Source organism: Cherax quadricarinatus, chromosome 71 (assembly GCF_038502225.1).
Source record: "Cherax quadricarinatus isolate ZL_2023a chromosome 71, ASM3850222v1, whole genome shotgun sequence".
Taxonomy (NCBI): Eukaryota; Metazoa; Arthropoda; class Malacostraca; order Decapoda; family Parastacidae; genus Cherax; species Cherax quadricarinatus.
The window spans coordinates 22,968,910-22,996,629 of NC_091362.1; the positions used below are offsets into that span (position 1 = coordinate 22,968,910).

Sequence of the window (27,720 nt, forward strand, 5' to 3'; positions counted from 1 at the left end):
GACAGGATGTTCCAGAGATGGTACACAGAAACATGAGGTCGCAATTGGAAGCTGAAGACTCAGAAGAGCCACAGGGATGTTAGGAAGTATTTCTTCAGTCATAGAGTTGTAAGGAAGTGGAAAAGTCTAGCAAGTGATGTAGTGGAGGCAAGAACATACATAGCTTTAAGAGGAGGTATGACAAAGCTCAGGGAGCAGAGAGAAACCTAGTAGCGATTAGTTAAGAGGCGGGGCCAGGAGCTTAGTATCGACCCCTGCAACTACAATTAGGAGAGTACAATTAGCTGGGTACACACATACTTTCAGTCCCACACATACATTGAAAATATGAATTTGTCCCATTTTTATCCACCGCTTCCAGTTTACTCTCCAGTCAATGTGCTTCATGAGCCAAAATTCGCAAGTCTTGCCTTGTCAACTTAAATAATAAATTACAAAGATCCCAATGGAAATAAGCCACTGACTTTTTTTGGGCTATCCTAGGTAATCTACACATGCTGCTCTATATGATAATTTATGTAACTGTATTTATACGTACCTGTACATGTACGTACTTGAATAATTTACGTACAGGCAAGTCCAGACAGACCTGGCCCAGAGCAGGAATGTGAGTGTAAGAAAACTAGAAACCCATCAAAAGTAAGAGTATAAAAGAAGTGACCCGTAACAGAATACAATAAACTGTCATTAATATCACAATTATTTTAACTGAACTGTATTAGTAATTAAAGTTATTAAGTACTGGTATTATTGAGTATAATCGACAAGTTGTTTATTGTGATGCCTAAGCCAGGGATAATGACCAGCAAAACAAAAACACTATTATTATTATCACTAAAATGGAATAAAAAGGTATCGGAGTGAAGGGACGGAAGGAAGAAGTATGGAGAGAATAGGAGAACGAAAATGGAGGCGAAATGGGTTGAAGAGGAAGGGAAGAACAGAGGGATGGAATGCGGGAAGGGGAGGGAAGGGAGGTGGTGGTGAGGGGAGGAAGGAAGGCTCCCCTTCCCCACCATCATAATCTTGGCAGAGTCTTCACTGGTGTAGCAGCAAAAACTTAACACATGGAAGAGCAAGTGTAGCCACTGCCGCCACCACCACCATCACCACTACCACCGCCATCACATGTCATATCACATACTCCACCACCACACATCACAAACACTACTACAACCACCACCACTATGCACTCCACTACCACCACATACGACAACCAACATATTGTTCAGCAGGTCAGGAGAAAGTACAAATGGCAAATGTAGAAAGGGCAACCTGGACGAGACAAGAGGTGGACACGAGACAACTCTCAATGGTGTTCAGGTCAAATGAAGGACGAGAACTCGAGCGCAAAGTACGAAGGCAGAAGGAAAAAAATGTTGTGGAAGACTGGGACCTGCAAGTGAGATATGCAAAATAAGTGGTTTTTAAGGGTAGTAATATAAGTAAAGGGAAAGATCAAACTGCTGTGGGTTCGTTTACGAGGCTGGAAACAAGAAACCTGGTAATTAAAATAAACTAAAATTTCATCGAGCGAAGGACTAATGAAATGCGGAAACGGAGACATTGGAAAGGAGAAGGAAGCAGCAAAGAAATAAATTAGAGGACAAATCACTGATCTTTGGAGTGGATCAACAAAGGGAATGAAGAGAATTCAGGTAATAGTATATGAACCCTCCGCTGAGTATTTGTTCAGTATCTGCAGAAGCAAGGAAACAGTATGTCCAGAAAACAGTACGAGTATGGTACTCAACTTCTGATGGAGTCGTCAACAAATGTCATGAAAAAAAGAGGAGAGAAGAACCCTGATATGGCAGCTATTATAGATATAAAACTCTCAGGAATAAAAATGTGATATCCCAAAACAGCTACCAAACAGTACGAAATGTTAACAAAAAGGGTGGAACAGCGGCACTGACGGTCAGAAGTCACTGGAGATTTGAGGAACCAGGTAGCTTGGAAATGGGATTGTAAGGATTATAGAGCAGTTACTGTAAGGGCCAGAGGTATGACTCTCGACCCCAACAAACATAGCCAGCGAGAACACGTCTAAACACACACAAACATTACCAGGGATTACAACAAAATGAACGTTTTGTCAGCTTTGGGGAAGGAGCCTGACAGGCGAAGACTCTCCAGGTAAAATTACCTGGAGGTAATAAGTGACCCAGCAAAAGCGTGTACCTCACTCATCCTCATAAATACCATTGTCTATCAATAGTCTGAAGTGATAAGAAAAAGCAAAGTTCGTCAATATTTTTTTATGGTAAGCGCTAAACCCGTAGGGGTCATACTGTCGTACTGGGGTTCAATCACGGATTCAGGAATAAACACACACGATGGGTGGCTTGGTAATTTATTAATGGTAAAATAAGGAGCTCCATTGCCTGACCCATCTCCTTCCTAATGTCTCGTCTTCAACTGCCCTGCACAGTACCCGGAGGGCATTCAAAGAGGTCATGATGTCATGCTGGGTCAGCAGTCACATAACTGTCAGTGATATAACAGTCAGTGATTCACGCATGGAGGCAGTAAATCAGTAACGGTTACTATGAGTATAGTAGTACACAGTACTAACATGCTGAGCAAGTATATCACATAGGGAATCAGTAATGCTACTGACAATACGACACCTGGGGAATGGAAGGTAATTAGTTTAATCCGAGAAAGTTCACAGTACCTCTAATTCCTGGGGTCAAGAATTCTTCACCTGCATTAAAGCGCCAACCTTGAAGGGTGAATAAATACGACTTTTGTTCTGCTACCTTTAAACCTTAGACGAGTTTCGAGTCTTTCTACTCTGCATTCAGTGCCGCCATCAAGATTGATGTGTCTCAGCGGCAGCGGCGGCTACTGTTGTTGCTGCTACTACTACTGATGCTGCTACTATTGCAGTTACTACTGCCGCTACCACTGTTGCTGTTGCTGCTTCCACTTTCTGCCACTACTTTTGCTGCTACATCATTAAGATAACATACTTCCTGGTTAGGCACTTTTCAACTGTGTTGCCGTCTCTTCAGTGCTGTACGTATTATTATCACAAAAAATGGATTGGTCATACAGGGCTTTTGATTTAGTTAAGGCTTTGGTAGTTACTTAAGCTGCCACACCTAAAACAAGGAAGACAACGGCTGTAGAAAGAACATAAAAAACAAGGTGCTCAAAGTGGTTACCATATTTCTCAATAGTGAGAAGCCTATGTGCTCACCTATATGTGGTTTCAGGGGTCGATTCATAGCTCCCGGCCCCGCCTCTTCACTGACTGCTACTGGGTCCTCTCTCTCCCTGCTCCATGAGCTTTATCAAACTTCGTCTTAAAACTATTTATGGTTCCCGCCTCCACTACGTCACTTTCTAGGCGATTCCACTGCCTGACAACTGACTGAAGAAATACTTCCTAACATCCCTTTAAACTATCTGAATCTTCAACTTCCAATTGTGACTCCGTGTGTGTGTGTGTGTGTGTGTACTCACCTATTTGTGGTTGCAGGGGTCGAGTCCTAGCTCCTGGCCCCACGGTCAGAGAGTTATGATTGGTTATTGTCTCTCAGAGGTGAGGAACTTCTTAGTGTCGGTGTGTGTTGTTCCTGCTTGTTGTGTGTGTCTGGCGTCCCTACTGCCCTTCCTACTGCTGTCTCCTACGCTGTTTCTCGCTCCTGAAGTTCTCCTAGAAGTTCTTGACTCCTCCTACATCCTTGACGTCTTGCAGTGTGTGTGTGTGTGTGTGTGTGTGTGTGTGTGTGTTAGTTACCATTTTGTCCTAGGCACATGTCGATTAGACACTAGGCCTGTTGTTTGTGTGTGTGTGTGTGTGTGTGTGTGTGTGTGTGTGTGTGTGTGTGTGTGTGTGTGTGTGTGTGTGTGTGTGTGTGTGTGTGTGTGTGTACCTAATTGTACTCACCTAATTGTGGTTTGCTAGGTCTGTGTTCTCAGCTTGCCTCGTTAGGTATTCCTGGATTATAATTGGTTCAGCCTGAATACCACAAGGTTATGATTGGTTAAACCATACCACGGGCGGGATTGAACCCGCGGTCAGAGAGTTATGATTGGTTATTGTCTCTCAGAGGTGAGGAACTTCTTAGTGTCGGTGTGTGTTGTTCCTGCTTGTTGTGTGTGTCTGGCGTCCCTACTGCCCTTCCTACTGCTGTCTCCTACGCTGTTTCTCGCTCCTGAAGTTCTCCTAGAAGTTCTTGACTCCTCCTACATCCTTGACGTCTTGCAGATTTAAGGAAGCTGAGGTATACAAAGGTTATAGTTAATCTGACTGATAACCTGACTCACTAATATAGCTCTCTCTTATATTAGTCTTTAAGGAAGCTACGAAACACGAGTATGAATATATACTGCGATACCTTTCTATGTTACTGACCTAAATAAACAAGCAAGGTATCATGTACCTAGGTACATGTAACACTAGTGTACATAGGGAGGAGAGACAGAACTAATACTCTTTAAAAGCTCTTGCACTTTCGTGTACACAGGTACGTGAAGCACAAACAGCAGTATCCTTCCAAAGCTCACGTGTTATTGTTTATCTAGGTACATGATATACGATTTATAATACTACTCTTCTAAAGCTCTTGTACTTATATACATAGGCATTATAACACTTGTACTCGCAGTTCCACTTGTTTCCAAAATACTTCATTCACGGAGGGCCCGGGTTCGATTCCCGGCGGGTGGAAACATTTCGACACGTTTCCTTACACATGTTGTCCTGTTCACCTAGCAGCAAATAGGTATCTAGGTGTTAGTCGACTGGTGTGGGTCGCATCCTGGGGGGACAAGATTAAGGACCCCAATGGAAATAAGTTAGACAGTCCTTGATGACGCACTGACTTTCTTGGGTTATCCTGGGTGGCTAACCCTCCGGGGTTAAAAATCCAAACGAAATCTTATCTTATCTTATCTTGTACAAAAGGCTGTTGTTGCAAGGCAGACAAGATTTCCACCCAAAAAAAATTAAGTACAAAGATCGATCGCTAACGCATTCACCTCACACTGAAGTCCGGGGTTGGAATCTCGGGTATGGCTAGAATACATTAGGACATTTTTCCATAAGATACCTGCTGTCCCTCTTCACCCATCAGTTTAAAATGGGCATCTGGATGTTAGTGGACTGGTGTGGGTCGCATCCCGGGACAAAACTAACCCCATTTTCAGGAAATGCCCAGCATAACAAGTGGCTTTCTATAAAATAGTACATTATTGATGTCAGCTATGGTCTGTATACCTTGTACATGCACTTGTAGAAATAATATTTAATATCTAAACCATAATATCTAAACTATTTAGAGCACCTCAGGGGACTTTTTTTTTTTTTTTTTTTTTTTATACCATGGTGGCTGGTGGGGATTGTGCCCAACCCCCCCACACCACCCCCTCCCCCCACCCACCTGCCTCCCCTGTCCTACCTCCCCCCACCCACCTGCCTCCCCCATCCTACCTCCCCCCACCCCCTCCCAACACCCAACCCCCACCCCCTACCACCCCCACCTCATGATAACATCATGGTCCATCCTGGACCATTGCTACCAACTGTAACTTAATGACAGTCCAGAACAGACCTAAAATATCATCGTAAGCATCCTCTTCTGAGTGAGGGTTTTTGATTTATTGTTCTAGCCACAGTACTGTGATTTTCTAATGCTTCATGTAATGCATTCTCATTTTATTACTTATAGGGTAAACTTTCACTCTTTTTTGGGGATTGAAGTATTCTTAGGTGTTGAGTGTGAAAGTAAATGACAGCTATAACCCACATGAGACTGAGAGGCTTTAAAACTAATACCTTAGTATTTAATTAAAAAAGAAAGAAAAATCATAATGCTGAAATTATTAATATATTGATGGGAAGCAGTAAAACTCAATGTGTCCTACTACTGAGACAACCTCAATGGCCCACCTGGTCTTCAGCACATTAAAGTTCAAAGTTTAATTTGTTCTCAGAATGAAAGACGCAAGTAGTGGAGATTCTTGTAAGGAAGCCAAATGCGCCACACCCTCTCTCTGGCATAATTATGTCATGGGTCTGTCATGATGCCAGGCACACATCCCAGACACACACACACACACACCCATGAGTATGAGAGAGAAACAGATTACAGAATAAACAGCAAGGCTATCTGTTGAGGACTATGTTTACCTTGATTTTACTGTCAATTACTGTCCACATATCCGAGACAGATAATAAAACAGAAGGCTTCCTTCCCACCCTCCTCTCCCTCCAGCCACTGCATCGACTTCATAGCAACAGAGAGAAAGGTATGGTTATAGACAACCTTTTCCATTTAGTACTACTCCTACTTCTAGGTACATACTAGTTCTACTTCTAGACACTATGCTGCTGGTGAACATGAACAACCAGATATTCTAAGCAACTTCAGAGTAAACACCAGGATATCAGTAACCAAGTACCAAATCTGCACACTGCCATAACATACTGGAGTGAGAGATATGGGAAGTGTAAAATAAACCCAATGAAAAGTAGGGGCACCATGGGCACCATAAGAGAACGTTGTATTAACATCCATGGTCCCAGACTACTCAACATCTTTCCAGAAGGTATCAAACACTGCTGGGACAAGTGTAGAAGTCTGTAGTAGGAGGAAACTGGACAAGTATTTCCACCAAGTGCCACATCAAAGAGGATGTAACAGATATGTGAACCAACAGGTTACCAATAGCAACAGCCTGGTTGACCAAGCAAGCACCAAACAAGAAAAAGCTTTGAAATTCATCAAAAAGCACATCAAAGGTATATGCCACTATACAGAGAGGATTTTGGCTAATATAATCTCATACAGTATTTGCAAAATGCATATCCAGTCAGTTCTTGAAAAACTAATTTTTTGACACCTGCAACTTTGGGGAGATTTTCAGTACCCCACAACTTTGAAGTGGAGGGAAGGCTGGGTAGGGTCGGCCTAGGAAAGGTTGGAGGGAGGGGGTAAAGGAGGGTTTGTCTGCGACAGGCTTGGATTTCCAGCAAGCAAGCATGAATGTTTGATAGGAGTGAATGGAGACGAATGGTTTCTAGGACTTGATGTGTTGTTGGAGTGTAAGCAAGGTAACATTTATGAAGGGATTCAGGGAAACAAGAAGGCCGGACTTGAGTACTGGAGATGGGAAGTACGGTGTCTGCACTCTGCAGGAGGGGTGTTAATGTTGCAGTTTTATAACTGCAGTGTAAGCACGCCTCCATCACTGGGAACACAGTGATGGAGCGAATGATGATGAAAGTTTTTCTTTTTCGGGCCACCCTGCCTTGGTGGGAGAGTGCCGATGTGTCAACAAAAAAATAATAAATCAATATGTACTCCATTTTGTTGGTCCCAAGAGACATGTATACTAAAACTGAAGTGTCTGTACACCTGATGAGAGTACAGTGGTACCTAGGGATACGAACTTAATCCGTCCCGGAAGGCTGTTCGAGTGCCGATACCAAACGAATTTGTTTCCATAGAGAATAATGTAAATTAGATTAATCTGTTTCAGGCCCCCAAAAATACACTTACGAAAGCACTACATAAATACACTTACATAATTGCTCGAGTTTTGAGCTGTTCGTATCCCGAGGTACCACTGTATATGTAAAAGAAAAAAAATACCTGTAGCTTAAAAATGAAACAGGAACAGGAGAAGGAATGGCAGCAGAAGCAGCAATAGCAAAAGTGGTGGCAAAGGCAGCAAGAGCACAGCAGTGGCTATCTCTCAGCAAGGTGCAAGAGGGAGGTGCCACACATGCAGTTTTATTTATACCAGCCTCCCACACCCTCCACACTGTGCTCTGTCATCCCCAGACAAAGGTCATAAACTTTGCAGCCTTAAAATGATCCAAAGCTAGCTACATCACAGGAGTCACTGAATTTCGGCTGAAACAGTAAGGACATCAAATAAAAAGAAAAAGAAAATTAAAAAATAAGGAGAAAAAGCTATGAAAACCACAAATCACATATTTACAAATACAGTGGACCCCCGGTTAACGATATTTTTTCACTCCAGAAGTATGTTCAGGTGCCAGTACTGACCGAATTTGTTCCCATAAGGAATATTGTGAAGTAGATTAGTCCATTTCAGACCCCCAAACATACACGTACAAACGCACTTACATAAATACACTTACATAATTGGTCGCATTCGGAGGTAATCGTTATGCGGGGGTCCACTGTACAATATTTTGTCTATTTCTCTGGTATAATACTGATTATAATAATTATGTAACATTTCAATGAATAACAGTTACCTCACCAACATTACCAAGTCACCAGCTGACCAGGAATATTGTTCATTTTCTTACTGGCAAGGAATTCTTCCATATACTATAATTAAGTAAAATTATTAACAAGCACTACTTTAATATAACTCAGATAAAAAAAGGTGTACAGTACAAGACAAAGGGCAATCACTTCACGTGTTTAATGGAAACATTTCAGCTCTGGGACCTTTGTCACGTTAAATGTACACAAGAGTGAGAAGGACCCTGAGAAGCTGACAGGTATGGTAGCACAATCCTTGACTGCTGTGTCCAGTGATGAATGAGGTGAAGCTTGTTTGATGATCACGTGTTAGCATCTCAGTGATATTATAAGTGACTTATTTGTGTGTTGCAGTGTTACAGCAATACAGGCTTCCAGACAATGGCATCTGTAGAGATTAGGCTCTATGAAGATGATACTCACTATGATCCAATTCATCAATGTCACTGTGGACCACATGTACATGAATCGCTAGGATCATCCTTAATGCATGCACATTTGTACCTATCCTACATATACCTTTTCAAAGTGACCACAGGAAATAGTGTGACAAAGATGGATAAATGTATAGCATGTTGGTATGTCATGGACTGTCTCATAATAAGTTGCCACAGTTGCCAAGTAGATGTTCCTTACAGTCAGTGCACGTGTTGTGCTGTTGGCCACACTGTTGCCAGGGAGGACTACACGTTTCATTAATGAGCTCCCTGGGTGATGCATTAAGGATGGCCTTTGCTTTTTGTCTGCAGTCTTGTTTGAAAAAGGCTGAGAACTGAAGTTTGGTAAATACAGTACAGTGGACCCCCGGTTAACGATATTTTTTCACTCCAGAAGTATGTTCAGGTGCCAGTACTGACCGAATTTGTTCCCATAAGGAATATTGTGAAGTAGATTAGTCCATTTCAGACCCCCAAACATACACGTACAAACGCACTTACATAAATACACTTACATAATTGGTCGCATTCGGAGGTAATCGTTATGCAGGGGGTCCACTGTATTTGCAGTATGAAGACATTCTTCCTCCATGAAAATAGGGCTAGAAATGCAGAAAGTCTGACATTTCAAGATCATTCTTCTTTGTAGATTTTCTGTATACAGTACAATATTTTGAAGATGAGCTTGTTGCTGGCCTGGAATTTGCATAGAAGGGCAATTGAGAAGAATTGTCCTACCCTCTTGAGTTCCAGAGTAAACTTATTGGCAAGTTTTATTGCGCTCCATACATGTCCGTGTGTCTGTACTTGTCTATTTGTGGTTGCAGGGGCCAAGTCATAGCTCCTGGCCATGCCTCTCTGCTGATCACCACTAGGTCCACTCTCCCTCTACTCCACGAGCTTTATTGTATCTCTTCCTAAAGCTATGTATGGATCCTGCCTCCACTACATCACTCTCCAAATTGCTCCACTTCCTGACAACTCTCTGGCTCAAGAAATACTTCCTAACATTCATATAACTCACCCGAGTCTTCAACTTCCAATTATGACCCCTTGTTGTTTGTGTCCCATCTCTGAAACATCCAGTCCCTCTCCACCTTGTCAACTCCTCTCAGTATTTTGTGTGTCATTATCAAGTCTCTCCCTATCTCTCCTGTCCTCCAGTGTCATCAGGTTGATTTCCCCTAACCTCTCGTCGTAGGACATATCCCTTCACTCGTGGACTAGTCCTGTTGCAAACCTTTGCACTTTCTCTAATTTCTTGACATACCTGACCAGGTGTGGGTTCCATACTGGTGCTGCATAATCCAACATGGTGCATGCATAATTCAACAATTCCTTGCAAAGGTGTTAAAATGCTATTCTCAGGTTTGCCAGGTGCCCATATGCTGCAGCAGTTATTTGGTTGAGGTGCACCTCAGGAGATGTACTCAGTATTATACTCACCCCAAGATACTTTTTCTTGAGTGAGTTTGCAGTCTTTGGCCCCCCCCCCTAGCCTGTACTATCTGTGGTCTTCTGTCTGTATAGCTGTCTGCGAGTGTCTGGAAATATGCCACAACGCGGGGAGTATACCGCAGCGGGGGAGTATACCGCAGCAGGGGGGAATAACCCACAGCAGGGGGAGTATGCCACAGCATGGGGAATTATACCGCAGTCTTTCTGCCTGTCTCCATCTACCTTCCACGTCAGTGTTCAGATTTAGGACTGAATCATTCCCAGTACTGTAATTTAAGTGCTTTATTGGCTCTATGTTAGCCATAAACAATCTCTGATTTCTCTTCTGCGCAGAACAGAGCCAACGGCACTGAATGTTACTACAAATGAGAGCATAAGCAACTTTGTCATCACTGGCATTATTTCCCACTGACACCATCACCAACGTACTTAAGGATTAACAATAACGCCAATCTCGCTCTCCCACAACAGGAGTTTATAGCACTAGATGACCTATGAATCAATTTTAACCCGTAAACGGTCTAAACGTATATATATGTTTTTTCAACATTTGAATGTAAAAAAAGTAGATCTTTTTGTTTTTTTACATTTGAAAATGTGTAAAAAACTTAGATCTACTTTTTTTTTGTTATATTTGAAAATATGTAAAAAAAACGTAGATCTACTTTTGTAGCACTACACATGTGAACGTAGATCTGCTTGGACCGTTTACGGGCTAATTGTTGTGAATATAAACAAAAATTCTGTTTCCAACAATACTTTGGTTTAGCATTATGGAGTTCACTCAATGAAGTGTTGGTGAATGTCTATAAGAAGTATTTGGAGATAGAGGGGTTTCAGTCTGTCATGGTTATAGCACTTGGACAATACATGTATACTGATAATACACCCAAAGCTGCTCAACACACAGCCTCCACAATCAGATCAACACTGTAAAACGTAACATCAAGTTCACCCTAGAACCAGAGAAAGACGGACAGCTTCCCTTCCTGGATGTCACTCTATACAGATCCCAGGATAGCAACAAGATCACCTTTAATGTGTACAGAAAACCTAACGAAAAAAAAAAATGATCGGACATACTGCCACTAGTACCATACAATATGCACCAAATGAGTAATAGACAGAGGGTCTATTTTCAAGCTTTCGACATTTTCAGTCGTTTTTTTATTGTGAAGGAATACACCTACATACTGCAAGCATATGCAAACTTCGTTTCTCAGCTTTTATACCAGATTGCAGACAGATAGTGAAGACCATCCTTTATTCAACACCAAGGAAGTACACAAACAAGAAAAATGTAGTCCCTCCTAGCAACAGTGTAGCCAACAACATAATACATGAGCTGGCTGTAATATCGATGTGGCAACTGTGGTATCTAAATCCATCAAAAAACTTGCTAGGTGACCCCATGACAACCTACATCTACTGTCAAGAGTCTACACAATACTTTATGGTCAATGTGGGAAGGTATACAGTGCACAGAAGACAGGGAGGAATTTGTCTACTAGAATTAATAAACATGCACGAGTGATCCACTGGAACACAGACGAACATATGATGGATTGGACTAAAGTGCAAATAATCTTCACAGAACCTAAACTCTACAGATACCATTGCGTGGAAGCCTCCTGTAGTACTTTAACATAGTTACACAAAAAGCGGGAAATTATAGGATTGCTGAGGTGCTAACATACATGATCATCAAACAAGCTTTGTCTTGTCCACCACTTGACACAGGAAGATAAGATTTGTTCGGATTTTTAAACCAAGAAGGTTAGCCACCCAGAATAACCCAAGAAAGTTAGTTCATCATCGAGGACTGCTGGTCTTATTTCCACTGTGATTCTTCAATCTTGTCCCCCAGGATGTGACCTACACCACATCCACACCAGTTGGCTAACACCTAGGTACCTACTAACTGCTAGGTGAACAGGGACAGCAGGTGAAAGGATTATTGTATATTTTGTAAATGCAGTAACTGGAACTAAAGAATTTTAATCTAAATAGGTCCAAAATGTAACTGTTTCAACTGCACAACCAATACAAAAAATGAGCAGCTAAAGAGTGATTTTTTTTTTGTAATCCCAGCCAACAGTAGCTAAACATGTGCTTCAATGAATGTCTTAATTGTGCAACTGTATCTTGTTCCCATAAAGTCAGTCTTCCAATTTGGACAACAATAAGCAAGTTTATTTAGGCACAGGTAAACATAAGTACAATTATCATAGCGCAAATTACCTAGAATAACCCTAGGACCCAAATAGAAATAGTTACTTTGACTTTATTAGGTTATCCTAGGTAATTTACACTATGTATGATAATTGTACTTATGTGTACCTGTGCCGAAATAAACTTACTAACCCCCCCAAAAAAAGTCAGTGATTTATTTCCACTGACAGAAGTCAAATCAGTATCGGCCCTAACCAGTTCTTATTACATATATATTTCATGTTATATGTTATATATAAAACGTATATTAAGAAAAAAATCTTGAGCCAGAATATTTTTGTATTGTTTTTCATAATTATATAAGAGAAGTTCACAAATCATAATTAAGTGTTTTGAAGGCCATATATGAGGTGGAAATACTTCTATATGAATATTAACTTCAGGTATATATGTATTTCATGCGTGGTCAAAATAGAAGAGTAAAAAGCAGCAGGAAGTGGGTGAGGCTTGTTCCTTCCCACCATTGTCTTCCCCCAACATCGCCTCCCTGGGGAAGCCAGCAGCTGGTCAGGGGTGTAAAATACATGCCAGATGATGACCCACCTGGAGATAATGTGTGATGGTGATGAAGTTACATCCAGTGAGGTAGAGAGATGGTGAAGATGTCACTGTTGTAAGCTCGGGCGAGGCGATGCCGATCACTGACCTCAACTACACTTCTCCTAACTACCTCACACTCCTTCAACTAACATTAATACTACTATTAAAATTATATTTACATTTTTTTATTTGCAAATTAATGCAAAACCTAACCCATAGTTATATAAATTAAAGTAAACAAATTTCGTGGTCTTCATTTGATGACAAAGTTGTTAAGTATGAGAGGCAGCGGCGGCATCTTTATATGAAAAAAATATATACTACTTTATTTGTAGGTTTATTTAGGCATATGTACACATATATACAATTATCATACAGTGTAAATTACCTAGCATAACCCAAAATAGTCAGACAGGGTGACTTATTTCCATTGGGATCCTTTGGTTTTATAATTAATACATCTCATTATGCGGTTGTTCTCGTTTATATTATATGACATTTTACAGTTACAGCAAGAGCAACCCTTGTGGGTTTAACGCTTAGTTATTAATATAATAATAAAAGAGTAAGAGCTGGCTGAAAAAATGGAAAAAAAGTGTACCAGTGTTTATTGTTTTGGGTTAATGTATAGAGGAATTAGTCTATATAAATAATTTGTATTCATGTTGGTATCAGATTACGTATTGGATGAGTAATATTGTTATACATAACTGATGCTATGTTGAATTAACATAACATTAGTTATGTATCTAACAATTCCCCAGAAGGATATATTTCCACTATACAATTCATTTATTGTTCCCAAATACAGAATATGGATCCAGCATCCTTCAGGAAGGATGTAGGAATTAATGTGTCAAACAATTTTATAAAATCCTACAAACATTTTAAAGACAATTTACTTTCTTGTGTGTTTCTTAACACCTAATTCCTACAATATTTCCTTTCCAGTTTAGGCGACCTGACGCGAGAACAGTTTATGGATCCATCATCCTGGAAGCTGAAGGAATTATCTTACAACCTGTGATAGATGGCGAGTAGATAATGTGGACTACACATGTGTATCTATGTTGCTTGACATCTATCATTACTACAGCTGTAACGAAGGTGCAGCTGCCAGCTTCATGGAGGAATGTTTGTCCTAAATGGAAATAAATCATAGAATAATAATAATATATTTATTTACTACAAGTACATGTACAAGGTATAGTCCCAGTTGACATCAATGACATACTACTACTATATAGAATGCCCCTTGTTATGCTGAGCATTTCTGGCAAATTAGGTCAGTTTTGTCCCAGGATGCGACCCACACCAGTCCACTAACACCCAGGATGCGACCCACACCAGTCCACTAACACCCAGGATGCGACCCACACCAGTCCACTAACACCCAGGATGCGACCCACACCAGTCCACTAACACCCAGGATGCGACCCACACCAGTCCACTAACACCCAGGATGCGACCCACACCAGTCCACTAACACCCAGGATGCGACCCAAACCAGTCCACTAACACCCAGGATGCGACCCACACCAGTCCACTAACACCCAGGATGCGACCCAAACCAGTCCACTAACACCCAGGATGCGACCCACACCAGTCCACTAACACCCAGGATGCGACCCACACCAGTCCACTAACACCCAGGATGCGACCCAAACCAGTCCACTAACACCCAGGATGCGACCCACACCAGTCCACTAACACCCAGGATGCGACCCACACCAGTCCACTAACACCCAGGATGCGACCCACACCAGTCCACTAACACCCAGGATGCGACCCACACCAGTCCACTAACACCCAGGATGCGACCCAAACCAGTCCACTAACACCCAGGATGCGACCCACACCAGTCCACTAACACCCAGGATGCGACCCACACCAGTCCACTAACACCCAGGATGCGACCCACACCAGTCCACTAACACCCAGGATGCGACCCACACCAGTCCACTAACACCCAGGATGCGACCCACACCAGTCCACTAACACCCAGTTAACCATTTTACTGATGGGTGAAGATAGACAACCGATGTAAAAAAAACATCTAGTGTTTCTACCCTCGCCGGGAATCAGTTCAGAGAGCCGACAAGTTGATGAATTATAAATATGGGCAATACTTAGGTATCTTTTTCATAATTAAAGATAATTCATCAAGTCATAGGATAACCCAAAAACTCAGTGACTTTTTTCCATTGGAATGGAAGCCCAGTTATTAATTCTAATACACCTCTATATACATGACTAAGACAAAGAATACTACATATATGCTGCTATGTATGATAATTTATGTAACTGTATACTTGTACATGAATACTTACCATCGTACTTTGCAACACAAACAGGGAGAATAAACACCAAAGTTTACATTGCAAAGTGATCAATGCTGAAAAAAATAGATTGGAAGAATATTTTTTACATAGTGGTAGAATAGTCAAAGTCAAAAATTTATCTCCACATGATACAATATACAGAAATGTGTGATATTTGGTTGTGCATAGAGAGCTCATGGTTATGCCTGATCAACCAGGCTGTTACTGCTAGCTGCACGCAAACCAACGTACGAGCCACAGACCGGCTGGTCAGGTACTGACTTTAGGTGCTTGTCCAGTGCCAGCTTGAAGACTGCCAGGGGTCTATTGGTAATCCCCCCTTATGTATGCTGGGAGGCAGTTGAACAGTCTCGGGCCCCTGACACTTATTGTATGGTCTCTTAACGTGCTAGTGACACCCCTGCTTTTCATTGGGGGGATGTTGCATCGTCTGCCAAGTCTTTTGCTTTTGTAGTGAGTGATTTTCGTGTGCAAGTTCGGTACTGGTCCCTCTAGGATTTTCCAGGTGTATATAATCGTGTATCTCTCCCGCCTGCGTTCCAGGGAATACAGGTTCAGGAACCTCAAGCGCTCCCAGTAATTGAGGTGTTTTATCTCCGTTATGCGCGCCGTGAAGGTTCTCTGTACATTTTTTAGGTCAACAATATCACCTGCCTTGAAAGGTGCTGTTAGTGTGCAACAATATTCCAGCCTAGATAGAACAAGTGACCTGAAGAGTGTCATCATGGTCTTGGCATCCCTAGTTTTGAAGGTTCTCATTATCCATTCTGTCATTTTTCTAACACTTTTCTACTGAGCGACTAATGACTACTTTCTTCAGAGTACCTACTGAGTACTTACTGCTGGTCTTTGTATCTCATAATTCAAACCTTTATCATTTTTTGTGGTGGGGCTGAGGGCGTCTCACTTTCCAGACGACGTTTGACAGATGTATCGGGGTCCGTGAGTCTGGAGGTGACAGTTATGTCTAGGAATGCTAGTGTGTGGTATGCACATGTCCCACCGTCCTGTTCTATGTTAACAATGATCCCAAGTCTTCTGAAACAGGGGTTCATCTTGCGGTATTTTATCATCAATTTCCGGGAGGTCATTGAATGAGCACCGTCATAGTACAGCAATGTCCCATCAAGGCAGGAAGACACAGCAATGCTGTGTTGTTTTCCTGTCAACCCTACAATTCGACCATGACCTTTGGGTAATGAAGGCTCCAGAAGGAGGTCATCATCCCAACACACTTGACATACTTTACCGAATGGACGAGGAGTGTTATTAACAATGTTCAAGATATTATGTCCAGTCAATCCTCTGGTAGCCTCCATGATTAGTTTTTAGATTTTGCCACCGAAGTTGCTAGTTTATTGTGCAGCCCATATCCCTCCTGTGGAAGGTAGCGCAAGAGCATATGAATAGACAAAAGGCCCAGGAACTAGGTCTGGCACTAAAAACGCCAAGATGATGATGATGATTCAGAAGTATTGGTAAATAACCTCTGGCAAACATAGCTGAACCATCAATATTCTGTCAAACAAAACCGTCTCATTTAACTCTGCTGTTCCTCCAACTTCCATACAAAACTAATTACTCACATTGTCTCATTATATTTCTACTGTAATTTAGTAAGTTCCTTTATCACCAACTTCTTTATTCAGTCATCCCACAAAACTGAAGATCAATGAATGAGTTTAAAATAATAAATCATATTTTTAAAAGTGTACTTCTTGTACATTATGTACCTTTTATTGTATATATAATTGTAGTTAACTGTTGTACAAGTTTTACTTAACTCAATATTATTGAATCACATTACAGCATTGTCATATTTTTGAAAATTGTACCATTATTTATTAGCTATCTTTGTTATTTTGTATTTTTGTCTGAAATGTCTTACATACTAGTTAATGGCTTTGTTTTGTGTCCATCAGTGTTTTATTAAATGTAAACTTTATTAACTTTGTACAACTTAAAAACAAACAAATGAATTTGAAGCTTGAATTGTTTAATGACACTAAACAGTTACAGTGTCCTACCCGCTATTAGTTAATGACATTACTTAATGACACATTTCAACATGTTTCCTTACACCTGTTGTCCTGTTCACCTAGCAGCAAGTGGGTACCTGGGTGTTAGTGGACTGGTGTGGGTGGCATCCTGGGTGGCCTGGCTGGCAAAGTTCTCGCTTCACATACGGAGGGTCCGGGTTCGATTCCCGGCGGGGTAGAAATATTTTGATGTGTTTCCTTACACCTGTTGTCATATTCACCTAGCAGCAAGTAGGTACCTGGGTGTTAGTGGACTGGTGTGGGTGGCATCCTGGGAGACAAGATTGAAGACCACAATGGAAATAAGACAGACAGTCCTGGATGACGCACTGACTTTCTTGGGTTATCCTGGTTGGCTAATCCTCCAGTGTTAAAAATCCCAACAAAATATAATATGTGTGACCTGGAGTTCTAACCCCACCCGTGGTATGCTTGATAAAAGTACTACAGTCTTGTCTGGCCAACACTCGAACATTTTTATTTGTTTTATCTAACTTTTAAGGAAACTCCATGGAACTTACAATAATAATAATAATAATAATAATAATAATAATAATAATAATAATAATAATAATAATAATAATAATAATAATATCCTCCTTATTACATTATTAACTCAAACATAAAAAAATGAAATACCATTGTTATTGAATTTATCCTAAATATATAAATGTAAAATATAAATCATAAATACACACACACACACGGACAACTTCTTGGTGTTCTCTTTATTTGATCATTCAGAGTTTAATCATGTTTTGTGGAGGTTTTGAAGGCGTCTCAGTGTCCAGTGGACGCTTAAGAGTCTTCTTGTCAGCAACTGGTAGATGATCTTTAACGTCTGCCAACAATACGCTCTCTTGTGGATCATTGCAGGAAGTAACTATATCATTATTGAATTCAGTCAACATTGACCTGACTATGTTGATTGCTGTAATATCCGGGTTATATTTCATTTTGGTGGTGAACCAGTGGTTGATGTCATCAGGGTCCGTGAGCTTGGAACTAACAACTATGTCCATGAATGCTATAGCATGGTACACGCAGGTACCAGCATATTGTGGTACTTCACCAACACTTAGGAGTCTTCTGAAGCAGGGGTGCTGGTTGAAGTAGTCATTTGCTATTTTGTTGGCGAACTCAGGATTGCCGCCATTGTAGTAGATTAAGGTCCCATCTAGGCAGAAGTACAGAGAGACAACATGAGTGGTTTCCTTCCTCACTACAAAGCGACCATGGCCCTTGGGTAGAAGATGTCCACCAAGCAGATAATCGCTGGAGACAACTTTGCATCTTTTGCCGAACGCACGAGGAGTATTATTAAGAATGGCGACGATATCAGACTTTCGCAATGGTTGGGTGACCTCCAGGGTGACCTCATTTTTCTTGTCCTGACAGCAAGTCTTGTTGTTCATTTTTCCTTCATTAGATTTTTTGGAGGGAGGGAACTTTTCCTCTTCTCTCTTCCTTTTACTAGCATTGTCTGGCATACACTTCGTTATCCATAGTTTCGTTCTCAGATCAGAAAGAAGACTTTCATACATTATTTTTGTCTCATTTTTCTTGTCCTGACAGCAACTCTTCTTGCTCATTTTTCCTTCATTAGATTTTTTGGATGGAGGAAACAGGGAATTTTCCTCTTCTCTCTTCCTTTTACAAGCATTGTCTGGCATACACTTGTATTTATTTGATGAATCCATTACTGATGTTTATACTACCAAGAGTAACAATGTATTTCTTCTTGATGATTTGCCGGTACTTCCGGCCCGGGTCTTCTCCAGATGGTAAAACAAGATACAGATTACCAGTATAACCTAGTAAATATATCTCTCTTGGAGATTATAGTTAGGTTGGAATATACTAACAAGATATACAGATTACCAGTATAACCTACTATAATATATCTCTCTTGGAGATTATAGTTAGGTTGGAATATACTAACAAGATATACAGATTACCAGTATAACCTACTATAATATATCTCTCTTGGAGATTATAGTTAGGTTGGAATATACTAACAAGATATACAGATTACCAGTATAACCTAGTAAATATAACACTCTTGGAGATTATAGTGAGGTTGGAATATATGTATTGTGGTCCTTATTAGCAATAAATTGAAGATGCAGTGAATGTATTATAATGAACATGCAGTGAATGTATTATAATGAACATGCAGTGAATGTATTATAATGAACATGCAGTGAATGTATTATAATGAACATGCAGTGAATGTATTATAATGAAGATGTAGTGAATATATTATAGTGAAGATGTAGTGAATATATTATAGTGAAGATGCTGTGAATATATTATAGTGAAGATGCTGTGAATATATTATAGTGAAGATGCTGTGAATATATTATAGTGAAGATGCTATGAATATATTATAGTGAAGATGCAGTGAATATATTATAGTGAAGATGCAGTGAATATATTATAGTGAAGATGTAGTGAATATATTATAGTGAAGATGCAGTGAATATATTATAGTGAAGATGCTATGAATATATTATAGTGAAGATGCAGTGAATATATTATAGTGAAGATGCAGTGAATATATTATAGTGAAGATGCTATGAATATATTATAGTGAAGATGCTATGAATATATTATAGTGAAGATGTAGTGAATATATTATAGTGAAGATGTAGTGAATATATTATAGTGAAGATGCTATGAATATATTATAGTGAAGATGCTATGAATATATTATAGTGAAGATGCTATGAATATATTATAGTGAAGATGCTGTGAATATATTATAGTGAAGATGCTGTGAATATATTATAGTGAAGATGCTGTGAATGTATTATAGTGAAGATGCTGTGAATGTATTATAGTGAAGATGCTGTGAATGTATTATAGTGAAGATGCTGTGAATGTATTATAGTGAAGATGCTGTGAATGTATTATAGTGAAGATGCTGTGAATGTATTATAGTGAAGATGCTGTGAATGTATTATAGTGAAGAGGGGGGTGGGGGGATTGGAGTGGAAGTGGTGGGGGGTGGGTGGGGTGGTGGGAGGATGGGGGGGTTGGGGTTGGGTGTTGGGATGGGTTGGGGGGAGGTAGGACGGGGGAAGCAGGTAGGAGGGGGAGGGGGTGGTGTGGGGGGGGGGGGGGGGTTGGGCACAATCCCCACCAGCCACCATGGTATTAAAAACCTTGGTGAATGAATGGAGCATGAATGTTGACACAATTCACTCTTTATTTGTATTTAAGGCATCTTTTACATTTCACTTCCTCTGGAGTTTACCTGGAGTTAGTTTACCTGGAGTTTACCTGGAGTTTACCACATCTCATACTCCAATTAGTTATTTTAGTGTGTAAGCCGCCAGGTATCTGGCATAATATTTACCCTACTTAGAATATATGATACCCCTCTATCTTCCGTGTTAGAAAAAAAAAAAAGTCCCCTGAGGTGCTCTAAATAGTTTAGATATTATGGTTTAGATATTAAATATTATTTCTACAAGTGCATGTACAAGGTATACAGACCATAGCTGACATCAATAACGTACTATTTTATAGAAAGCCACTTGTTATGCTGGGCATTTCCCGAAAATAGGGTTAGTTTTGTCCCGGGATGCGACCCACACCAGTCCACTAACATCCAGATGCCCATTTTAAACTGATGGGTGAAGAGGGACAGCAGGTATGGAAAAACGTCCTAATGTATTCTAGCCGTACCCGAGATTCCAACCCCGGACCTCAGTGTGTGAGGTGAAGGCGTTAGCGATCGATCTTTGTACTTAATTTTTTTTGGGTGGAAATCTTGTCTGCCTTGCAACAACAGTCTTTTGTACAAGAATGAAGTATTTTGGAAACAAGTGGAACTGCGAGTACAAGTGTTATAATGTCTATGTATATAAGTGCAAGAGCTTTAGAAGAGTATTATAAATCGTATATCATGTACCTAGATAAACGATAACACGTGAGCTTTGGAAGGGTACTGCTGTTTGTGCTTCACGTACCTGTGTACACGAAAGTGCAAGAGCTTTTGAAGAGTATTAGTTCCGTCTCTCCTCCCTATGTACACTAGTGTTACATGTACCTAGGTACATGATACCTTGCTTGTTTATTTAGGTCAGTAACATAGAAAGGTATCGCAGTATATATTCATACTCGTGTTTCGTAGCTTCCTTAAAGACTAATATAAGAGAGAGCTATATTAGTGAGTCAGGTTAACAGTCAGATTAACTATAACCTTTGTATACCTCAGCTTCCTTAAATCTGCAAGACGTCAAGGATGTAGGAGGAGTCAAGAACTTCTAGGAGAACTTCAGGAGCGAGAAACAGCGTAGGAGACAGCCGTAGGAAGGGCAGTAGGGACGCCAGACACACAACAAGCAGGAACAACACACCGACACTAACAAGTTCCTCACCTCTGAGAGACAATAACCAATCATAACTCTCTGACCGCGGGTTCAATCCCGCCCGTGGTATGGTTTAACCAATCATAACCTTGTGGTATTCAGGCTGAACCAATTATAATCCAGGAATACCTAACGAGGCAAGCTGAGAACACAGACCTAGCAAACCACAATTAGGCGAGTACAATTAGGTACACACACACACACACACACAAGGCGGGGCCAGGAGCTAGGACTCGACCCCTGCAACCACAAATAGGTGAGTACACACACACACACAACAGGCCTAGTGTCTAATCGATATGTGCCTAGGACAAAATGGTAACTAACAAGACTATGTTGATGGCTCATCACTGACACTGGGCGAGGCAACTCCTCTTATTGCACAAAAATCAGTAAATTTTTATTTAGGTTTTGGATACATAATATACAATTTTATTTACAGTGAACTCGAGGACGTATATTATAGCACATAAAAAATACATTATGTATATTTAACCTAATGTAACCCAATAGTTACCCATTGGAAATCCGTTTTTTTTTTCAGTGATTTTAAAGGCACATACATGGAAATAATTTTTTATTTAGGCTCTGTACTTAATGTACAGTTAATTTTACAGCGGTAATAAGAGCATACATGCTATGGGTACACAAGTATAAATAAATTTAATACATTATGTAGCCTCCTACTCCACGTATAACTACAGATAAGATAAGATTTCGTTCGGATTTTTAACCCCGGAGGGTTAGCCACCCAGGATAACCCAAGAAAGTCAGTGCGTCATCGAGGACTGTCTAACTTATTTCCATTGGGGTCCTTAATCTTGTCCCCCAGGATGCGACCCACACCGGTCGACTAACACCCAGGTACCTATTTGCTGCTAGGTGAACAGGACAACAGGTGTAAGGAAACGTGTCGAAATGTTTCCACCCGCCGGGAATCGAACCCGGGCCCTCCGTGTGTGAAGCGGGAGCTTTAGCCACCAGGCCACCGGGCCACCATAATCCAGTGAAGTTTAATATGACTTATTTCCGTGATGATGTGTAAATTTATATGAGGTGACTCTTGGTTTTTCAATACAAGTTTATAGTATTTTAAGTCAATTCATATGTATATTTCCTGAAAAACGTTGATTTTGAAATAAAGATGGTCAATAAAACCTCTTATTTGTCAGCAATAATGTCTAATTTCGTGTCAGATAATTCTAGCAATTTATGCACAACTTTCATTCAAGATCTAACATTAATACAGTAATATATACTACTTTTAATGTCCTTATATATAAGCAAATAATAATTAGTATCGTTGTAGTCTTAAGTCAGGCTTACAGCCTGCCCGAAATGCTGTACATAACCATGGGCTCTCTGCATGCAGAACTAAATGTCCCCCATTTCTGTGCAAACATTGTATCATGTATAAATAAATCTTTGACTTTGACTCCACTCCATACATACTCTCGTACAATAATGATTATGACAGCTTGTGTTTCATTTTTAATTGCGTCGTGTCAAGGTAGCGTGGCCGAGCGGTCTAAGGCGCTGGTTTAAGGCACCAGTCTCTTCGGAGGCGTGGGTTCGAATCCCACCGCTGCCAGCATGTGTTTTGTGGTTCTCATGCTGCTCTCTTAGTGAAGGGCTCTTCATCCAGGCAACTTATGATGTTTATTTTTATATTAAATAATAATGAATGCACTATGAAATTTTAAATAACATAAAAAGAACTATTCAACTGAAAGGACTGGATTCACTAGTTTGATTTCTTGCTGAAAATGTTCGAGATATGGTTAAATAATTGTTTTTACCTCCAACAACTTGTCTGACATTATTAAAAGCTTTTATTTAATGATAAGATTTAGTTTGGATTATTAACCCGGAGGATTAGTAACCCAGCCCAAGATAACCCAGTAGAGTCAGTGTGTCATCAAGGACAGGCTGGAAAATATTAGGACGTATTTACTTAAGGCACCTGCTGTTCCTGTTCACCTATCACTAAAATAGGTACCTGGGTGCTAGTCGACTGGTGTGGGTCGCATCCTGGGAGAAAATTGACCTAATTTGCCCGAAATGCTCTGTATAACAAGGGACTTTCTATATAGTAATGTCAGCTAAGCCTGCGTACCTTGTAATGTACTTGTAGAAATAAAGATTATTATTATTATTATTATTTTTATTATTATTATTATTTTTATTATTATTATTATTATTATTATTATTATTATTATTATTATTATTATTATTATTATTATTATTCCACTATGATCCTTTAATTTAATTTCTCTGGATGTGACCCACAATATATATAAATTATTAAGGAAGGTATTAAAGCTAAGTTTTATGAATTCCCTCTTATAGGCCTACATCAGCATGATAAAAAAGTGATAACTTAACAACACAAGCATTAAATAAAGAATATGGTGAATATAATTTAAATTTATCAAAAAGAATATTAAAAAAGATCAGAACAAACTATCAATAGAGTGAAGAAAGTAGAACAGTGCTTATATTATTATTATTATAAAAAAAAGAAGCGCTAAGCCACAAGGGCTATACAGAAAGAGTACTTATAGGAGCTTGCAGAATTACTGTTTATCATATGAAATGTATCAGACTAACAATATTTATGGAGAAAGTAACAAGGTTAATAGATTGCAAAATGTTCCTACTGCAGGATTAAGGTTCGGCTATAAATATTTCTGGCAGTATGGTTTGTATAAACCACAGTGGAAATAAGTCACTTTGACTTTTTTGGGTTATCTCAGGTTCTCTACACGTACGCTGCTATGTATGATAATCTCTGTAACTGTATTTATGTATACCTGAATAAACTTATAGAGATGTTACTGACATCTAATGCAAGTGTGGGCAGAGACAGGATCATAGACTGGAACACTATCTTTAAAGTGTCTAAACATCAACCTTGCATAGACACCGTCATGTAAACTCTACCTGGAGAGGGTTTCGGGGGTCAACGCCTCCGCGGCCCGGTCTGAGACCAGGCCTCAAGGTGGATCAGGGTCTGATCAACCAGGCTGTTACTACTGGCCGCACGCAAGCTGACGTACGAACCACAGCCCGGTTGGTGTCGACTAGATGAATGATAAATTTTTGAAGAGACTGCAATTCAGTAATGATTGATGTGTTCGTGGTAATAAGATGCTTAAATATTTTAGAGATTAAAACTCAATAGTGAAGCGTATTCGTGATTTCTCACATTATCAAAATGGTACTTTTGTGAGCTGAGAAAGGTATCAATGTATTTATTATATTAACAAATGAATAATTATTTTAAAATGATCAGGTGCTACTACCTGAGATACTCAGGGGCTCCCTCTTCCCCTCTATGTTTTAGGCTTTTTTAGGCCACTTCACTCATCTCTACGTGTGCCTTTCGGCATCTCTTCATCGCCTTGCGGCAGTTTTGTCTGGTGTGCCTTGCGGCACTGTTTCATTGGTACTGATTTCTCAGTTTTCTTCACTGGTTCTCACTCACTGAGTGAGAGCAATTAGGTCAGTTGAGGGAGTTCGAGTCTCTCAAGTATCGTAGCATTGACCATCCCCCCAGGATGCGACCCACAACAGTCGACTAACACCCAGGTACCTATTTACTGCTAGGTGAACAGAGGCAACGGGTGTAAGGAGACTTGCCCATACGTCTCGCCCTGCCCGGGATTCGAACCCGGGACCAATCGGTTGTGAGCCGACTGCGCTGACCACTGCGCTACAGGTTACCCGGCGAGAGTGTGTACTCAGGGGCCTTAAATGCAACAAGACTTAAGAGGCACGTAAGTTACCCCGTCTTCTGATAATATATTCATTTTTCCACTATAATCTACCTTGCCCATAATTACTATCGCATTTGCTTTGTCTCTTTCGTAAGGAGAAAGCAAATACGATAGTAATTATGAACATGGTAGAATATAGTAGAAAAAATTAACATGTTATTAGAATACGGGTACTTACGTGACTCTTAATTCAATCCCCGTAGCTTTATATAAGATACTTTATTTTAGCATGATACAATGTTTGTGCAGAGGTGAATGACATTTAGGTGCGCATGTAGAAAGCTTCTTAATATATACAGCATTTTAGTTATGCTTTTTGAGATGTAGTCTTGAGAGTTCATGGATTTTTCCCAGTGTGTTTGGTTGATATAATTGAGTTGTTACTATTTACCTTCATGTTGTTTATTTAGATCTAGAATGGAATGTTGATCAGAGTCGCACAGTGAGAGTGTACTAATTTTGCAAATACTGTTTTGTGATAGTTTAATTTATTTATAATAAAGCAGTTACAGATTTTTATTACCAGTGATACATACTGAGTGTCCGTGGTTCGATCCCCGGTACAGGTAAAAACGATGGTCATATTTCCTTACACTTACTGTCCCTGTTCACTTAACAGTAAGTATGTGCCATCTGGGTGTTAGCCATCTTACATTTGTTGTCCATGTTCACCTAACAGTAAGTAGGTACCTGTGTATTAGTCGACTGGTGTGGGTCGCATCCTGGGGACAATATTAAAGAGCCCGGTAATAATGTAATAATCTTTATTTCTACAAGTACATGTGTAAAGTATACAGACCATACCTGGAGTTTACCATAGCTGACATCAGTAACATACTAATATATATAGAAAGTCCCTTGAAATGCAGAACATTTCTGGCGAATTAGATCAATTTTGTACCCAGGATGCGACCCACACCAGTCGACTAACACCCAGGTACCTGTTTTACTGATGGGTCAACAGTGACAGTAGGTGTCTTAGGAAACACGTCTTAATGTTTCCACCCGTACCGGGGATCGAACCATGGACCTCAGTGGAAATAAGGCAGACTAAGTAAGTAAGTAAGTTTATTCAGGTATACACAAATACAGTTACATAGAATTATCATACATAGCACATATGTGAAGAGAACCTAGGATAACCCATAAAGTCAGACAGAGTGACTTATTTCCCCAATAACACTGACTTTATTTGGGTAGTCTACACATATGTTACTAGGTATAATAATTGTACTTGTGTGTACGTCTACCTAAATAAACTTACTTATCCTGGATGGCTAATCCTTCAGATTAAAAATCCGAAGAAATCTTATCTTATCTCCACATATGACAATATACTAAACCGGAACAAAACTATATGTAACTATTGAGACTAACTGTGTAGAAATCCTAGGTAATTTATACATATGTTACTATGTATGATAATTTATGTAACTGTATTTATGTGTACCTGTACCTGAATAAACTTACTTATTCGAGATGTGGCTGAGATTGATAGCATAAATCTAGGTGTATTTTTTACTTATTATCAAAATTTAATGCATTACATATAGAGTAAAAAGTTAGTACTTACATACCAATTATGCTTGCTACTGTGGTAAAAATCTTGAGTAAGTTTTTATTCTAGGATAACCCAAAAATAGTGTATAAGATTTTGATAACAATAATAATAATAATAATAATAATAATAATAATAATAATAATAATAATTATAATAATAATAATACTAATAATAATAATAATAATAATAATAACAATAATAATTATAATAATAATAATAATAATAATAATAATAATAATAATAATAATAATAATAATAAATATTCATATTCGAATGCACACGTAATATAAGTAAGTATATTTTGAAAATAAAATTTGGTCTGTTTACGTGTTTGTTGGATTTTTGATAGGGAAAAGCTGCATAATTTGCCTATGCTATTCATGTGCTTACTGAAATCATTATAGATTTTTAACACTATCAAATAATATAATATAATAATATATTTATTTCTACAAATACATGTACAAGGTATACAATAAACTGTCCATTTTCAGCGCCCGGGGGTGTCCCTCCCATCTAACACCTACCGTAGATATGCCGGTTCGAATCCTGCTCCGGTAACTTTTTTTTAAGTCATTATTTCGGATTTACATATAGAAATAAATATGAAATAAACTTAGCATTAAGTAAAATTCAAGTGGGGTAGCCCTGGAGCCATCCATGTATTTAATACAAGTCAAAATGTGATTTTTAGC

The 27,720-nt window shown here is 39.6% G+C and overlaps 1 protein-coding gene and 2 non-coding genes across 14 annotated transcripts in view; 1 reads left to right on the plus strand and 2 right to left on the minus strand.

Annotated features, from left to right (window-relative positions):
- The window catches only part of LOC128700440 (F-actin-monooxygenase Mical), a 175,513-nt gene extending 162,344 nt beyond the window's left edge, over positions 1-13,169 (minus strand). For 5 of the 12 annotated variants that reach the window (XM_070100156.1, XM_070100160.1, XM_070100159.1 and 2 more), the window contains exon 1: positions 12,929-13,168. The gene's annotated coding sequence lies outside the window, so the exon portion shown is untranslated. Of the gene's footprint in view, positions 1-12,928 lie in introns of all 12 variants that reach the window. The other 7 variants (XM_070100162.1, XM_070100161.1, XM_070100164.1 and 4 more) reach the window with 3 other exon arrangements.
- A 10,025-nt stretch (positions 13,170-23,194) lies between these two features.
- TRNAL-AAG (transfer RNA leucine (anticodon AAG)) lies at positions 23,195-23,276 on the plus strand. The gene has a single exon. It is a non-coding gene; the product is annotated as a tRNA-Leu (tRNA).
- Positions 23,277-25,336: 2,060 nt separating this feature from the next.
- TRNAV-CAC (transfer RNA valine (anticodon CAC)) lies at positions 25,337-25,417 on the minus strand. The gene has a single exon. It is a non-coding gene; the product is annotated as a tRNA-Val (tRNA).
- Positions 25,418-27,720: the final 2,303 nt, after the last annotated feature.